The 16,351-nt window shown below is 35.3% G+C and overlaps 1 protein-coding gene across 4 annotated transcripts in view; it reads left to right on the top strand.

The window, feature by feature from the left end:
- The window catches only part of LOC149542571 (putative E3 ubiquitin-protein ligase RING1a), an 89,025-nt gene that overhangs the window by 55,960 nt on the left and 16,714 nt on the right, over nucleotides 1-16,351 (top strand). The window lies entirely within an intron of this gene.

The following is a 16,351-nucleotide window of genomic DNA, read 5'->3' as shown; positions in this document are numbered from 1 at the left end:
CCTCTACAGGTCATCACATCTGCAGTAGTGAAATATCTATTAAGGGTGTGGAAGGAAATACTCTGGCAAGGGTTTCATTTGTGCTTAAGTATTAGTTTTAAAGTCTTTTTGCAGAAATTTCTAAGTGAGGTGCTTCCTTGCCAGGCTGACCCATCTTGGCATCATTTGGGAGCTTGGATGTAATGTCCCCTTTCTCCTAGCACATTAATAAACAAATGGATAATAATGCTAGCCTATTATTTTATTCTCCATAGGCTAAAGCATTAAGTTAACAAGGGAATAATGAGAGTAATTAAGTACAAAGAGCAAAAATCTTAAGTTGTGCTACTTAATTATTCAGTTATAATATAAAAGGGGGCCTATTTAAGTTATGGCTAGCTTCTCCTAGAATGTTTACCTTCGTGGCCATTTAATTGATAAAAGGCAATATCATTATCATAAAATGCCTAAGTTCAAAGGAAGTAAATAAGGAGATTGAATACTTTTTGGCTGGAGAATTTTATATATGATTCAACTGGGGTTTGAGACCCATTCATAATGTTATTATGCTTGATTTTTTTATCTCCGCAAGTTCCTTTCTCAATAAACATTCTCAGGACACTCACTTTGTGAAGAACCCTTCTGGACACAACCCCAGGAGGCTCTGAAAAATTACTAAAGCAAGCATGGGTCTGGTATGGAAGAAAGTCAAATGAATCATTGGCAGTCTGAAGTACTCACTTGGTCTATTCTATATGGTAGCGGCCCTGGTATTTATCGCAGCACTTGGTATTGGAAATTATAGCAAGCATGAGGGTCTATGTGAAAAAGCTTCATTTCTGAAGACTATAAATGTCTGAGACAAACCTTGTAATAGATAACAGGTCGAATTCTCTGGTATGTTCAATCCGGAGTTGATTAATTATAAATCCAGCCTGTGTTGCTAGTTCCTTGAATTTTATAGAAAATTCATTAATTAATGATCAGATTTGCCCTGGTCTTTATCTATTGAGTTGAGATTTCAATATCTTGTTAGTGTGAATCGATTTCTTTTAAATAAATAGAAGATTTTTTCGTAAGTTTGAAAAGAGCAGAGAAAAAAATATTTCATTGGAAGAATCCATTGTCATGGTTTGTGTACTTTGCATGCTTTTCCTTAGATAGTGAAGAAGATAGTATTTTTGATAGTTTTCAGGGGTGTAAGAGATCTCTACCAGCAAATTGCAGACCTCAAGGGACCATACAGCTCTCACCCATTGGCCGTGGGTTTCCAAGGAGAAAGCACCCAGTCCTTGAAGCATTATTTATGTCCTTTCTTGGCTCCTAGGTCAGCAAACTTGGGTGGGACAGTTTTCAGGTTGAAGAGGACAGATTTGAAGGAGCTGCAAATAAATTTCGGAGTGTCTAAGTAGCTGCTATTTTGGTGTTACAGACTTACAAGCTAGCAGATTGGGAGCCCTTTTTCATGAAGTTTCAAGAGATATCTTCTGGGTAGACTTAGCTTTGAATTGTATTATTTTTAAGCCATTCTCTTTATTGAAAAATCTTGCAACTTGGGAGTCTTGTGAAATCTGAATTTTTTCAACTCTTAGTAGTGTAATAGTTGATGTTATTTCAGAACTGTTTGTCTTGCAAGAAATATTGTTATATACTTAAGCACTATGAAATAAACACACAAAACCCTTTCTACAACTTCTGTCTAGTTCTCAAAGATAAAATCAATTAAACCAAACAAAAAATAGTATAAGGAGCTAGCAGTTTATATCAGTTCTTCAATTGTCGATTTAGTTTATTTATTCTCCTACAAGCAATCATGTATGGGTTATTAAGGAGACATGATTGGGAGAGTGAATGCGGGCTCTTGCTATAAGTAGACCGCCCCAATGTTGGACGGATAAGAGTCTTGCCACTTGTGTGCCAAGGGGTGTTAAAAGTTATATCATGCCCTTGGGCTAAGTTGCAGCGAATGTTCCAGGCATCCTATCACGCCTCTCTTTCCAATACCTATGATAGTTGGTCATTGGAAACAAAACTAAAGAATATAAGCAATCATGTATGGGTTAGTAAGGAGACAAGATTAGGAGAGCAGATATAGGTCCCCTCTTTAAGTAGGCGACCCTAATGTTAGATGGATAAGAGATCCTTCCACTTGTGGGTTAGGGAGTGTTATATCACATGTTAAGACTTAGTTTTGGTGAATATTCTAGGTACTCTATAGTGTGTTCCTATCCAATCCCTATGATGATTGGTTTTTGGAAGTGAAACTAAAGATTACAAGCAATTTTGTATGGGTTAATATGGAGACATGACCAGGAGAGAGAATATAGGTTCCCCCTAAGTAGGCCACCCCGATGTCAAATGGACAAAAGTCTTGCCACCTGTGGGCCAAGGGGTGTTATATCACACCCTTGGGCTTAGTTACAACAAATGTTTTGGGCATGCTATCGTCGATTCCTCTCCAAACCCAATTATGTTTGATTATTAACAATGAAGCTATAGGTTTAAGTATGTGATGTTATTCAACTTGATTGCTTATTTACGTTCGAAAGCTTAATAGATAAAATATGATTTAATTATAAAATATAAAATATAAAACACATTGTGTTGTAGGATTGTTACTTTGGGAAAAATTAGGTATGGGCAAAACTATTAGTCTTGGTTGAATGACAATGGTAGGAATGGGTAGGATGGAGCTAAGCTATTCCTTGGCAGAGACAGAGGAGGTGCAAACACAACCTCCTTGGTGTGGTTGGAGCTCCCCATGGGACCAAGGCCATCACTTTTATATTGTGGAAAAATACTTAACCTCTACTCCCTAACATGACCAGGAGTATAAATATCCCTTTTGCTACCAATAACACTCAGTGTTATCTAGCCATGCTATCACCATAATCTACTCACACTATTGATAATGTAATGACTGTGCAAGCTGAATATTTTGAAAAATATGTTGATTTTGGCAAGGTCATCTATAGATGGGAAAACTTGAAGTCTTTGGCACTAGTGTGATTGTTTGTTCAAAAATAGGAGATAGTGGTACTTGGATACGACAATTATTTTTAATATTATTTAATAATAATGAAGAAATATCATAGATTCCTAACATACTGCTTTGAAAAAAAGAACAATGGAAGTTTTATATATGAACATTGACAATCAAAACCAAAGACAAATACTAAAGAGTTAGAGAATAGTAATGTCATTACTCATTTTATAGTGTCATATAGAGTTGAATAGTTCAAAACTCACATTTCATATCTGATTTCTGAGTGTCACATATGAGCATATCAGATTACTCATTGAGATTATCATTACATATTGAAATTTTAAATTCAAATATATATTGTTTGATGCTTAATCGCTGATATGCAAAAAAAGAACTCAAAATTGGAAACAAAAATCAGAAATCTATCTAGTATCATCTACTCCACTATATTGTAATCATCCATCTCAAGTTCTTCAGCAATGATGCTGTCCAAAAAATCATCACTCTCCAACTGAGGTTCTTTTGATGTTAGTACAATTGGGTGTAATTCATTAAGGCCATCTAGTTCAACCGCTTCTTCCACCATAGTTGCAACATCTCCATCATGTGCAGTTTGATCCCATTTTGTTGAAGGACATGTTGGTTCCCAAAATCACAGATTGAAAATTCAAAAGCTTGCCACTTCTCCGATAGGATTCTGCAATCAGTTCTGGCCAACGAATGAGAATCACCTCGATTCCCCTACACTTTAGGTTTCCCTACACCTAGGCAGGTAGACCTTCTCCTCAAACTTGATTACTTGGTTCATAGCTTTTCTATAGCGAATTTAAGCCTTGGAGTTCTCCGGTTGGCAAAGTCCTTGAACTCAATTAAAATGAAATTGAATGTTGTGTGTTTGAATTGAATGAGTTGTACAAGGTTTTAACAATGGGTTTGATGCTTGTAAGGAGGTTATAGATTTTCTGACTTCAATAATAAAAATACTAGTGCCTTTGCTCGTTCGGGCAATAGAGGCATTTTCAGTGAAGATCTTCATGTACAACTTTATAATACCCTACGCGCTTATACTGTCAACAATTAAATAATCAAGATGCGACAGATCAAATATATATGCAATCTTAAATTAGTCTAGAATGTGCTTTAACTCTTGAAGAGACAAACTAGACACAGATACAAAAACAATTTGATATTTCACAATATTTGTGATGATCGAGTTTAATATGCTAAATGACCGTGTCCACTTATCTGACATTTAAATTGTATACATAATTCCAAAAAATAATTACAAAGGACGATTCATCTCAATTTAAATCTCCGTGCCATTTAAAAATAAATAAAAAACAAAGAACCTTTTTATTTTATTAAAATGAAATAAATGAATTTATATTACACGTCATATTTAAGGGCACCCTTATTCCTCCATACAAACAAATATAAAATGCTTCTTGTTGAGAATATGTGAATGTCGAATATATCTTTTTTTAATGTTCTATCCTTATTCTCTTAAGGATGTGGCTTCTCAAAATGAAACATTATATCATTTCAAATCATAACTCTTTAACTTTATTATTATTACCCTTTAAAATAAACCACCGCTTCTCTTGATTAGACTTATAATAATTAAAACTTATCCTCGCATCTCATCTATTTCATGTTTATAGGGCTCCTTTTAAATAAATTATACCATGATCTTTAAACATAATCGAATCTTTTATCATGTTATTGTTATTATTATTGGTTCCTGCGAAAGGCAGGTTACTATTGCTTTCATTCAATTCAATTTTTCAATTCAACTGACCAATCAATTCATAAGATTTAAAAGATTAAAAGAAACTTCAAATGTTTATATCTTTTTCTATTTTTTTCATTATTTTATAAATCACTTTTTCCATTCACTCTATTGGACTATACTATTTTTGGTAGGAAGAAAACTCAATTTTCTTCAACAAAAATACAAAAATTTATCATTATTAATTATCACAATTTTTTTTTTCAAATATAGAGTTAAATGTTTTATATTTCTTATTTTAAATATATTTATTAATTTTACATTGATGTTTATTTTTGACAATTTACTAGCTACTGTTTTACAATCTTGCTCTATTTTTTTTATACCATTTTACAAATTGTAAAACTAATACTACCCCTCAAGCTTACTAGAGATTTTGGTAGTTTGAATTAAGTAATTAACAATATTTTTTTAAAAATTAAATATTTCGACTTATAATTGAATTGGTACAAATGAGTAGTTCATTATAATATAATTTCTATTGTTATTTATATATTTATTAAAATAATATAATTATTAATTTTTTAAAAATTCGCTTAAACTCTATCTACTTAAACTCTATCTATCATTCTACCTTTATTTGTCCTTATAATAACATATCATTCTCTCTTTCTATCCTCCCTTTCTATTGGCATTGCGTCTCTCGTTTTAATATAACCTCATCTACGACCCTTGAGATTGTGGAAGAGTACAAATACTTGGGCATCGATTTTCATAACAAACTCAATTGGGATAGTTGCAGATCAAAAAGGATCCAAGGGGGCTGGAAGGTGTTATACTCTTTACAAAACAAGTGTAGGAACATAGAATTATGGGATTGGACGGCCATGAAAACTCTTTTTGGTTTGCTGGTCACTCTGGTTATTCTATACGGATGTGAAGTGTGGGGCGGTAGTATGTTCGAACATAAATGGTGGCAAGTAGGAAGAATTCAAAAACACTTCATCACATGCAATCTTAAAGTCAAAACCACAGTTCCGTATGAGATTCTTTTGGCGGAGGTGGGTTCCTTTCCATTAGAAGCTGTCGCATTGGTTCGAATGCTAAGCTATTTAAAGAAAACCCAAGGTTTGGAAACACATCGTTGGCCCAAGTTGGTCATAGAGGAAAAACTTGTGAGGCAGAAAAGCACATGGATGAAGCAAAATGACAAATGGATGCGAAAATGGGATATCAACAGCCAAACTTGCCCGGATAACGTTAAAGAAATAAATAAGTTTGCCAATGAAAAATTCTGCAATATTCTGTGGACAAGACACATAGGGCAAAAAAAATCTTATTACATTAAAGAATTTAATCCCACTTCTAGTCATGATGAAAAGGCCTATATAAGAGCACCTATTAACTGGAAAGCAAAAATGTTGATGGCACAACTTAGAACTAGTTCACATTAGCTGCGATGTGAAACTGGTAGATGGCAAGTTCCAAAGGAAGAGTGGGTAGACAGAACATGTTTATTCTGTAATATGGGAACAGTTGAGACAGAGAAACACTTTGTTAAGGAGTGCCTGTCTTACAACGACATCAGATCTAGTTATACAAAAATACTGCAGAACAAGGACTTCAACTATTTATTCGAGGAAGATCAAGTGAAGAGAACAGCGGATTTGATTATCAAACTTCAGAGAAGGAGAGACAAGTTAACCAAAACTTTGCAATTGACTAGTTTCGCTCCTGACTCGGGAGGGTGATTGCATGGGTCCCAGAGACTACTTTAGTCTTGTGGACGTCATTAAAATCTATCATATCATATCATATCATATCAGTTCATTCTCCTACACGGGCCTGAAGATATTGATTCCTTTCTGTATAGTGCCACGACTGGAGACTTATTCCATTCGTATACTCTTCCTATACCATCTTGTTGATTTTGCAAGGGTGTCTTTAACTTTTCATTCGTATACTCTTCCTATACCATCTTGTCGATATTGCAAGGGCTTTCTAATCATTCTAGCCTTATTTTTATTAATAACACAAGTCTGAAGCTTCATCCTGCGTTACTGGAATGCCCGGAGTGGGATATTTGGCTCTCAAAAGTTTATCGAAAATCTATCTGCATATAGGGCTTTAATTTTGCTTCCTCACATACCCGATGATTTGTAGTCTTCAATAACTCAGATACTCCTCTGAGTGAGCCAATATGGAAGTGCAGAAAAATTCATGGAAATCTTGACCACGGCAAATGACTTAGAAGCTTCTTCCTTTTATGCCGCTTCCTTTGTCTCTTTTCATCATTGATGCCAAGAGCCTCGCCTTCTTGATTGCTCGTAAATGTGTGATTGAAGTATCCTTCAATTTTACTAGGCATCTTTTCATTCATTGCCATCACTTGGAACATGACTTGGATTGGTTGCATATAATAGTTTGAATGGACTCTGCAGTATTAAAGTATAATTCCACCAACATGCCACAACTTGATAGCAATTCTTCAGTAACAACAGGAGAATATGTTGCACTCAAGATATTATTGGCATCACTCTTTTAATTCCCAACTCAATCAGTAGTTGTTTTTATCGCTGGATGTTCAAAAGGCTCGAATGTAATTGAGGAGGATTTTCCTTGATAGTAACATAGATTAGTATAGAAAAAAAATCATCAACTGCGTTGTACCATCTTGACAAAGTATCATCAAACTGATCATGTTCTAAATATGGTTGACGGATTCATTTGTTCTTATCAGGTGTGCAGCGCTGTGAATTTACATCGGACAATACAAATCTGTATTTGCTCTCTATTATTGCAGAGGTATGGACAAACATATGCTGCTGTTCATGTGCCTTTAGTTTCTGCCCTTACTATGCATCTGTTAACCTGGTTTGTAACATTCTTTTCATATTAAAATGGTCATGACAATGTGTAGCACGAATCTGGGATGGCTTTTTCATTATTGATCTCTATTTCAGAGTCATCATGTCTCATTAGCAGCAATATAAACCTGTTATGCATTTCTTGTGCATGGTTGACTTTCTTTACGGCACTTTTAACTTCAGGATATACACTTTATGTTAATTGTGTCAAACTTCTGTATCTTCCCATATCCAATATCTGCTTTGTGCAATATCTTCAACATGTGAAACAATAGGTTAATTGATAATATCTTGCTCTACCATATTGAACCATTTGGGGTTTTTTTAACGAGAAGATTCTTTGCCTTTTCAGCATCATAGAAGTTTGATTCCTTGATTCCACTTTCCTCTTTGCTTTGCATCTTTCAGATTTTCATCATAAATCTCCAACGTTATTTCACAAATGGAGGCTAAAAATTAGAGCACCATCGGGACCCTCAATGTATGTGGGGTCAATATGAGAGAGAAGGCAAGTTGTGCTATGAATGGAAAGTCGTTGGACTTCCAGATGCCTAAAATAATGGTCAAAATAAAAAAATTTACTTTTAATTTGCCTTTTTCTCTAGAGACATACCAAAGACTTCTAATTTTGTGACTGGAGACTCGGAAACTTCAGGAGACCTTGACATGAAGTCTCAAAGCATTTTTGAAGACTCTAGAGACTTGAAAAGTCTCAGAGACACTTCTTGCATGGGGAGATGCATCTCTTGGTAACACTGATTTTTGGTGCAATAATGGTGGGTGCGATGGTAATACTACCATATGGAACTCTATGAATCCATATAGTTGTATAGAAATCTTCTTGCAAGTTTTACAATCCTTGGATAAAGTTCAATTTTTTGTTAGCACCAACTCTTTTTAGGTTATATCATTTCTTTGGTTTTTGGACCTTTTGAGCTCAACCATGAGTGGAGGTCTTGGTTAAAACTCTCCAAATAGAGGGAAGGGAACAACAGATATGGTGCTTTGATACCATTTAAGAGTTGTTGATCAATGCCAAAAGAGCCAAGGATCACTTGCAACCTAAACAACCTTTCACACAAGAGAGAAGCAATAGAAATGTTATAAAGCTAGAGAATTCATTAGATGTATAAATAAATTGATGCAATCTATATTGAGGATACTCTTGGTATATAGACAAGAATAAAACCCTAGGATATTCTAAGATCATGGCAAGTCTCTTAATCCTATGATTTGAAAAACAATAAGTAACTGACCTTAGTAAGCTTAAGTATACAAGTGTATATAGGACCTAATATGAAATAAGTTAGGTCATACCATGCTAACACCAACAACCCCAAAATTCTGTAGTTAATTAAGTTTCTCCATGTTTTCTTCTTCCACTATACTATTCAAATCCTTTAATCTCTATACCTCCTATGCAGAAAAGAAAGCATTTTTTCCCCTCCTTTTTCTACTCTTTTCAATAATCTCCTTAGATTTGGTCATAGCCAAACCATCTCTTCCTTTATTGGCTTATTTTTCTCTTCATCATCTTCTTTTTATACCTTCTACATCTATTGCTTCTCATTGGTGTCAATCTGTACTCAAATGAATTTCGTAGTTTCACTTCCCTTCTTTTACATGTCTCTAATGGTCTTCTTTCTAAGGCTCTCCTTCCTCTCTCTCTATATGTCCTTTCTATATTCTTTCCTTTATGTGGGTTTCCCTATCTTCGTTGTTCTTTCTCCACTCATCTTCTCATACCACTTGGCATTAGGACCTTTCTTGGGGATCTTCATCATCACTTTTGCATCACATGCTACATTAAGTCTAGACAACCCCATTTTTTGTACTTGGAGCTGGTCCATTCTTGTATTATTTTCACTACTATTAGACAACTAAGTTCACATGTGAATTGGGACTACAAAACCTGCATGATTTCTTTCTCATAATCTTCCCTATGCATGTTGCCTTATTGCAATCGAAAAAATTAAATAAAATCTTCTCACCTCTCTAGCCTCTTCCTCTATTGTAACCCTTTTTGCTAATGATGTGATATTTACCCTTGTTTATTATATGTATAGTTCTCCATGATGACTTGTAGAGGGCCTCGCATCTTTGAATTTATAGCACCACGTTGTTCATTGATTTATCTTCTCAAGTAGGGGATAAGTTGTGGTTCCTTAGAGAAATATTGCTAGGTTATTTGGAGATCTGCTACATCTTTGTCAATGTTCAACCTCACTCAAAGGCTACCCATCAGACCATGGATCACTTCTATTTTCCCACCATTTGTTAGCAGCGAGCACTCATTTCCAATATGATTATCCCATTCTTTGCAAAGTCTATACCACATAGTCTTAGGTTTATTGGTTTCATACCAAACTCCAATAGAATCAATATAATGCAATAGAATAGTGGCTACACCAAATCACATTTCTTCTTGTTATAGGGGACACTCTTTTGTTATCGTCATATGCAGGTAGCTATTGTGTTAACTTCATTGTCCTAATCCCACCACTAACTTCTCAATTTCATTTTTATCTGATGACTTTCCTCATCTCCATGAATAGGACTCAATTTTGGTGTCCCCCTCTTTCACATCCTTATAGATTGGGAATGCCTTTCCATCAACTCTCACCTTGTAACAACAGTTCAAACTTGAAACAAACCATTTGATCCATTTTTGAAGTTAGGGGTTCTAGTTTTTTGTCCTTTACTTACTCATTTTTTCTTTTTCTTCTAACATCTCCCATATATGGCATACACTCTCTAAATGAATTTCAATAGACTAGATATTTTAGAAATAGAGTCCTCAGGTTGTATCATGTTTCCTAATTTTCATGAAACTATTTACTGTTTTAGCATGTCATCCTTGATTAAAACTAAATTTCACAACTTAACTAATATACTTCACCATCAACATAAAGTTGCAAATGAAAACATCAACAAGAAACCAACTTAAAGAACCATCCACACAACTGCAAAGATGACACCAATATTTTTCTTGTGGAAACCTTGGGAGTAGTGGAAAGATTGTGGTGGGTGTTGGTACCCACAAATATACACTCTTTTGAAATGCACCTTGTTAAAGGCTTGACCATGTTAGGATCTTACAACAATGTCCAGTTAAGAATAGACCTTGTTAGGAGCCACCTAGTAAAGGGATTTACCTCAACACTGTTAGAAGCTTTGATTTTTTAGGATCAACCCTGCAAAGGGATTTAAATCCAAGTTAGCGAGTCACCCTGTTAAAGGATTTATAAGAAATATCTGCTAGGATTTACCCAACTATGGGATTTTCTTGTAGAAATTATTAGTGATTAACAAGTACAATGATCTATGAATAGAAACAATCCTCTTCTTGATTAGATCCAATTTAGCTCAACAATACACCAATAAATAGTCACTTCTGTAACTGCACTCGACCACAATCCTTTCACCCACGATCTACGTTTAGGGTTTCATCCTATATACCTTTTTATACATTTCATTACATGATAGGGCACAATCACCTTAATTCATGATTTACAATCATTCTCGTTCGATCAACAAATGCTAAAACATACTACACTTCTAGAACAATCAATTTCATATATGTGTTGGCCATAGATTCCATCACACATTGATCAAATACATAAATAGATAGTTGTTGACTTTTCCAATGTGTGCCCAAAACCTTAAAAAAGTCCATTGACCTTGATCATTACAGTAATAAAAATTCACCAAAGATCATTCAACCATGTCATCATGATAATTGGGAATCACGAACATCAACTACAACCAATCAAATCACGACTACTCACCAATTTGGCATCACTTGTTCATATGTGCTCAAACATTTTTTTGTTTTTCACTAATCGATCTTTTGTAATCAAAACACACATGTTGTGGTAATCCATTCCTGCAGCTATCATAGAATGTCATAGACAAAGAAGTCAAGATCAACATACTGTCCACATCACTTTAACAAACAAGGATTTGATTGGTCAATCAAATCATTCATTGGCTATCACCGTGTGTTCTTCACTCTACTTCCAGTCTGTCCTACTGCACTTAAATCAATCATAACTCAATCCAACTTTCCCATAAACATATGTGAGCATACAAAACATCGCTTCAAACATCCCTTTACCAAACTTTATGACCACACCCACAAATTCTTACTGTAAAAGGACTGCAACATCAAATACTACCAAGTAATATATCAAGAACACAGTCAACAAGTAAATAACCAAGTTGACATAAATGAAAACACAATAACTGAACTTCTTGTCATCAAACTTATATCAAACCGTACCGCATCATTTATGCCAACAATCTCCCCCATTGGCATTGGTGGCAACACCAAAATAATTGATACCTTCCTTGATTTGAACCGGTCCCCCTTAATTGGTACATCCTTGTTCTTCTTACTTATTCTTTCTCTTATCACTTACTAATTCTCTCCCCTTGAAGTAATGCTTGTCTTCTTACTTATTCTCTCCCTTTGACAATGATGCCAAAGGTGATGCAAAAACACCATCTACTGCAGAATCAAAACACCTCTTCTAGACTTCTCCTCCTAAGGAGTGCTCCCCACAACATCAACCCAATTATTGAGCTATGCATTAAGCTCATTGGATTGATGCCATCAACAACATCTTAGTTTTGACTAGATAGAGGGATGACCCCTAACATACCTCTTACACAAAAGTATCTATTGGGAATGGCTTTGTGAAAATATCTGCAAGCTGCTTCTTGATTGGTATGTATTCCAGCTTCACTGCCTTCTCCTATACTTTCTCTCTCAAGAAATGATATTTGATTGAAATATGTATATTGTTTCAATGCATAATAAGATTTTTGGAAATATTTATTGCATTGGTATTGTTACAGTAAATGGTTACCAGTCCAATTACCTTCTCCTTAATACCTTCCAAGATTTGCGTCATCCAAACAATCTGTGTATAATTTGTTGCTATTGCCATATATTTTGCCTCTATTGTAAATTGTAATGCTCTTTCTATCATCAACATTTCCTGCCCAATCTACATCAGTAAACACTCTCAAAGAGAAATCATCATCTTGAGCCATATCATAAACCATAATTTGCAGTCCCTCTGAGATGTCTTGGTCTCCTTTTCACTGCTACCATATGAGACTCTTTAGTCTTAGGCTAAAATTTTGCAACTATCCCAATTGCTTGTGCACTATTTGGTCTACTGTGCACTACATAATGCAACTTACCAATCATTGATCTATAGAGAGTCACATCTGCTACACTTAACTCATTATTTTTGGACAATGTACATCTTATTACCATCGGTGTTCCAATTGGTTTTGAATCTTCCATTCCAAAGTTCTTCAATATATCCTTTATGTACTTTGATAGAGTGATAAAGATACCATCTCTTGACTGTGATATGTGCAAGCCAACAAAGAATTTGATCTCTCCTATCATAAACATATCAAATTCTTTCTTGATCTCCTCTGCAATGGCTAAACTCATACTATCATTGCCTCCAAAAATGATATCATCTACAAACACTTCAGCAATGCGTACCTTTTCTCCACCAGCTTTTAGGTAGGCATTACTATCCTCACTTGTTCTAATGAAATCAATTTTAATCAAGTAAGAGTGTATCCTTTCATATGATGCTCCAGGTGCTTGCTTCAAACCATACAAAGCTTTATGAAGTTTACATACCATGTTCTTGTTTTTGGTCAATGCGAAACCATCAGGTTGTTTAATGTTGACTTTTTCCTCAAGTATTCCATTTAGAAAAGCTTACTTGACATCCGTTTGATAAATCTTAAATTCCTTGTAAGTTGCATAAGCAAGTAGGATTCTTACCCCTTCAAGTCTTTCAACAAGTGCAAAAGTCTCTCCAAAATCTAGTCCTTCCTCTTGTGCATAACCTTTGCACACTAGCCTTTCCTCGTTATCAACCACTTCACCTTCTTCATTGAGTTTTTTCCTGAAGACCCACTTAGTATCGATCACATTCTTGTTTGGTGGTCTGGGAACAAGTGTCCAAGTGTCATTCTTCTCAATTTGATCCAATTCTTCTTCCATGGATATTATCCAATCATCATTCTTCAATGCTTATTTCACTGTTTTAGGTTCAAGTTTTGAAATCAAATGGGTACTCTCTCTATCTTCCTTCTAGTCTATACTCCTGCATTCTTATCACCAATAATCTGATTAGTAGAATGATTTAACTTCACATACCTTGGCATCAGTGTCTCACAGCTTGATTCATTTTGATCCTTTCTTGCTGCTCATCTTGTTGTACAACCAATTGTACAATTGGTTCTACAGATCTCACTTCATTGTTTAGCTCAAGTGGCCCATGCTCCTGTGGTTGAACATAGAAGATTTCCTGCATGTTGTCAATCTCCTTGCATGATACATCAGATATCCAAGGGTATTCGTCAACTTTCACATTGGCACTTTCAATCATCTTGTTAGTCCTTATATTTAAACACTCGTATACCTTACTTTTAGTTGAATAACCTAAGAAGATACCTTCATCACTTTTTGCATCAAACTTTCTAGTAAAATCATCTCTCTTTATAGCACCTACTTCCAAAAGTTTGAAATAATTAACATTAGGTGTGCGCCCATACCATAACTCATATTTTTTTACTTGTACCTAGTTCAGTGTGTAAACTGCAGTACTTATTGCTTCTCTACAGTAAGATCTAGGAACATCCCTTAAATCATAATGGTGTTGGCTGTGTCAACTATGGATCTTTCCCTCCATCCAGCAATTCCATTTTGTTGTGGAGTTCTAGGTGCACACATTTGTCTCTTAATATCATTCTCTTCACAACATTCAATGAATTCCAAAGATGTAAACTCACCTCTCTATCAAATCTCAAAATTTTTAGACTTTTCCCTATTTCATTATAAACATGAGCTTTGAATACTTTAAACTTACTTAAGGCTTCACATTTTTCTTTAAAGAAAGTAATCCACGTAAATCATGAGTAGTCATCAAAAAATAACATAAAGTACGTATCACCATGATAGCTTTTAGTTCTGATGGGCCCATAGAAATTAGTTGAACTAGATCGTAGATATTTTCAAAAGAATGGGACTTCTATTAAATGTGGAGCTTGTCATCTTACCCAATCAACATTCCTTACATACACAAAATTTTCTATGCCATAACCATCTTCAAAAGTAGCAACCAAACAATTTCCTACAGTACTGCTCAAATGGAATAAGTTACCTCTAGTTTGTCTTGACTTTCCAAGTATCCTGCAAAGTCCTTTGAACTCAAGATGATAACCTTTTTCATTTAGCTGACGAACACTCAACAAACTATGTGTGAGACCATCAACTAAGTAAACATCATCAATACTTTTACTGTTCAATGAATTTGTGCCTTTTCCTCTCACCATACAAGGAATACTATTACCAAATCTAACTTGTCCAACTCATCAAGTTTAGTGAACTTACTTTTGTCACTGGTCATACCGTGTGAGCAACCACTATCAATAGCCCATGTGTTATTTGGTTCCATATGTGATACTAGAGCTTTCTCACCTTCAGTGGCTTCTTCCTTGACTGCAACAAACACAACTTCTTCATTTTTTTCATCTAATTCATCATTAGTTACTCCTTCATCAACTGCAACATGACATTGCTTCTGTCCTTTGCCTTTGAATTTCTTGATGTTCTCCTTTGGTTCACCATTAGGACCAAAGTAACAAGAATCGGAATCGGATCGGAATCGGCAAGGCCGAATCGAATCGTGAATCGGCAATGAATCGGCGATGAATCGGCAAATTTGAAAAAACCCTTTAAATTTAAAGATTTTAACAATTTAAAACTTATTTCATGCACCCTTTATTGAATATAACTTAAACACACTATAACATCATCAAATAGAAGTTAAAACTTAACATACATAAACATGGAACATAAAATCCATCACATATGTAACTATGTTATCTAAAATGTAAATTGTAGGCTAGCTGAAGTAAATAGAAATCAAATGATCACAATGATTTAAATCATAGAATGTATGTAAGATGATCCATAAGACATCAAATCATAAATGTATGTAAGAATCTAAGATGAAGATCCATGAAAGTTTGAAACATATGTCTATCAATGATTCAGTATCAATATCTGTAAACAAAATATAAAAACAAGGCTCCAGCTCAAGCCTCAGACTCATAGTCATCATCATCATCCTCAACATCATCCTGAAGCTCGGCTGCAGCCTCAGCCTCAGCCTCTGAGTATCCAGTCTGCCTAGTAGCAAGGCGTCTAATGTAGGTCCTAGAGGACTGCCGAGCCATATCTCCCGCATGTAAGATGGGCTCATGAACGTCGCTAGGGCCTGTGCCTGTGCGTGCACGTGTGCGTCTACCAATGCCTGAAGAACGTGCTCTAGCTGCCTCAGCCTCTATATCCACCTGGTCAACCCACACACGGTCTTCCTCAGTGAAGACTGGATCCACAACCTCTGTGAGCCACTCTGATTCTGGATCAATCTCCTCTAGAATGATCGGAGTGGAGTCAGTGCCCAAAATCTGTCTGATCCTAAGACGGAGGTTGTAATGAACAAAGACAATATCATTCAACTTCTGCACTGTCAACCTGTTTCTCCTCTTCGAATGGATGTGCTCAAACATGGACCAACTGCGCTCACATCCAGAAGCACTGCTTGGCTGACTCAGAATACGAATGGCAATTTTTTGAAGTTTTGGGGTTGTGGCCCCAAACATTTGCCACCATCTATCTGCAATAAGGGAAAAATTGAAAATAGAAACAATTAGTCTCATTTACAAATTACAAGTTAACTCTAA

The sequence above is a fragment of the Cupressus sempervirens genome, chromosome 8 (genome assembly GCF_028749045.1).
Source record: "Cupressus sempervirens isolate cs-2001-9-10 chromosome 8, ASM2874904v1, whole genome shotgun sequence".
Taxonomy (NCBI): domain Eukaryota; kingdom Viridiplantae; phylum Streptophyta; class Pinopsida; order Cupressales; family Cupressaceae; genus Cupressus; species Cupressus sempervirens.
This window is presented reverse-complemented; position numbering and strand designations above follow the sequence as displayed.